Source organism: Carlito syrichta, unplaced genomic scaffold (genome assembly GCF_000164805.1).
Source record: "Carlito syrichta isolate Samal-C Ts95f unplaced genomic scaffold, Tarsius_syrichta-2.0.1 Scaffold288106, whole genome shotgun sequence".
NCBI lineage: Eukaryota > Metazoa > Chordata > Mammalia > Primates > Tarsiidae > Carlito > Carlito syrichta.
Genome location: NW_007232202.1, coordinates 106,291 through 108,726, shown reverse-complemented (window position 1 = coordinate 108,726; position 2,436 = coordinate 106,291). Strand labels below are relative to the sequence as shown.

General features: G+C 62.3%; 1 protein-coding gene across 1 annotated transcript in view; it reads right to left on the bottom strand.

Moving 5' to 3' along the window:
* Positions 1-49, bottom strand: part of INTS1 (integrator complex subunit 1) — a 51,192-nt gene extending 51,143 nt beyond the window's left edge. Inside the window, exon 1 of the mRNA XM_008053365.2 lies at positions 28-49. The gene's annotated coding sequence lies outside the window, so the exon portion shown is untranslated. The remainder of the gene's footprint in view (positions 1-27) is intronic.
* Positions 50-2,436: the final 2,387 nt, after the last annotated feature.

Sequence of the window (2,436 nt, the reverse complement as noted above, 5' to 3'; positions counted from 1 at the left end):
CGGACGGTTGTGGCTCCCACCCACTGCCGGCCCACGCCGCTCCCCGCGGACAGCGGTGGGGTCCCCGGTCCTTCCCAGAGGCCAGCCAGGGCCTCCAGGGCTGATGTCACCCGCTCATCAGCTGACCTGCCCGAGGTGCCGGAAGGAAGGCCTTGGGGGGCGCTGCGGATGGGAAGGCGGCCGGTGATGGCCCTGGCGAATGTGCTTCACCCGAAGCCCCGGCCATGCCACCGCGCGCCCGTGGGCAGCGGGGGCCCAGGAGTCTTCCGACTCCAAATGCACGGCTCTCCGTTTGTCTGCACGTTAAGGAAGCCGTGTGTGTGTCTGTGTCTGCACACCTTCTCCGGCCCTGGGAGGTAGCACCAGAGGCCAGGCGCAGATGTGGACAGTCACGCCCCTCCAGGCCTTGGCACTTGACATGGCCTGCTTGGGGAGCAGCGGATCGCCTCTCGTGCCCTCCGCCTCGTGGTGCTCTCACTCGGGCCAGGTGTGTCTGTGTTCAGGAGCAGCCTGTGTCGGGGGCAGGAGCTCCCTGCACTCTGTCTTGTGTGTGCTTCTGCCGTTACCGCCTGCTGCTGCAGCTCTTGCAGCCGAGGCAGAAATCAGATCCACGACCATTCATTTGTCCCTGCCCAGCAGCAGTCGCCGTCCTCCCGTTGGCTGCCTGGCCTCAGAAAGCTCTGAGGCGCGAAACCCACCTCCGCCGCATGGCACGGCTTGATTGGAATCCGTGTGGTTTGGCTTGGGCACAGTCCTTTCCTCCTCACTGAGATGGGCTCTGGGGTCCCTTTGGCGGCGTCGATGAGGTTTTGCGACGACAGCAGCATCATGAAGGACACTTTGGCATGTGTTGCGGCGCCTTCCAAACCTTGCGTCTTCAGGGCAGCGGAGCTTTAAGAGGGTTAGTCTAAGCAGGTAGCTGGGGTCTAGAGGCTGTGCAGTTGCAAGGGACACCCCTCCCCCATTGCACCGTGGGCATCCAGCACGACGTGGGGAAACATCGTCCCTCTTTAGGGGTCCCAGTAGGGATGCCTGAGTCTGGCCTTGGAGAGGGAGTCTACTTTTATAACTCGAGACGAGACCTCTCATCATTCCAAACGGAAGCGTTTGTTAAACAGCGCGCAGACCCGGCCTCTCCTCTGGGGCACCTCCGCCTTCTGTGCTGGAACCGGCCGGGGCTTGGGGGCTGGTTCCGCTCAGCGCTGCCTGTTTCCGGTGGCAGGTGGACGTGGGAATTGGCCGGGGTGCTGGGGAGGAAGGCCAGAGCCCTTTCTCCGGCACCAGGGGGCCGCTGCTGGGGGACCATTCTCCAGCCGTCTCAGCCTGCTTATACCCCTGGGCTCTGCGATAGCCGGAGAGTGTGTGTGCGGTCTCGGCAGGGCTGTTTGCCATTCAGACTGAGGAGAAGCTGTGTCTGTTCCTGTCCTGGCTGTTTCAGAGTCTAGAGGTTTCTGGAGCGGCCTTTCTGGACTTCGGGTCCAGTCCACACGGGAAATGGAAGTTCAGCCAGCTGGAGGGTTCTCAGGGTGGCTGCCTCAGCAGTAAACAGTGACTCACGCGCTCCTCCCCAGCCTCCCGCTCGCTGCAAGTGGAAGATGCGTTGCTCTGGTATTTACTTTTGCTTTTTATAAGTCACAGACTCTTCATGTCTTCGCTTTCTCGCCGTCCCAGGAAATTGAAAGTGTCATCTTCAGATCATGGAATTTTAGAGCAGGTGGAAGTGAGCCTGAGTGCTTACACACACAGTCTGTCCGCCCAGCCACCCGTTTTAGGTGAGGAAGCTGAGGCCACGAGGGTGTGCTGGCTTGGCCTGGGCTCCAGGGCCCGGTCCAGAGCCTGGTTGCTCTCAGCACTGCCTGTCAGGGCATCCTCGGGAAGGCTCTGGGTGGAGCTGCTCTCCCCGTACAGTGGGGAAGTCCACCTGTCCATGGAAGGCCCTCGAACCAGGTCTTGGGAGCGGGTGCCTGCTCACCACGGGAGGGTGATGGGGAGGGCTTTCTGGAGGGAGGGGACCTTGTGCCCAGCGCACAGGGGAGCTGTCAAAAACCCGACGTGTGATGGGGCGGGGAGTCAGGGGTCCAGGGGGGACCCCCAAACGTCTGCCTGTCTAGGTGGTTGTGTTTGGGGCGCCACGGTCCGGGTAAGGGCATCCCCTCTGGCCAGACAGAAGCCTGGGCCTGAGCCAGGGCAAGTGCTGTGGGCACGGGCAGGAGACACTCAGGGACCAGGTTGTCAAGCCTGGCTAGCGAGTGGCTGGGGAAAAGAGGGGGTGACCCGTGGGGATGGAGCCATACCTGAGCTGGAGTTGTGAGGGCGGGTGTCTAGACGCTTCACCCAGGGGATGGCCCTGGCTACACGTGGAGCCTGGACCTGGTGGAAGTCCAGGACAGCTGGGGAGAGAACAGGACTTGACAGGGAAACAGAGGCAGGGGTTGG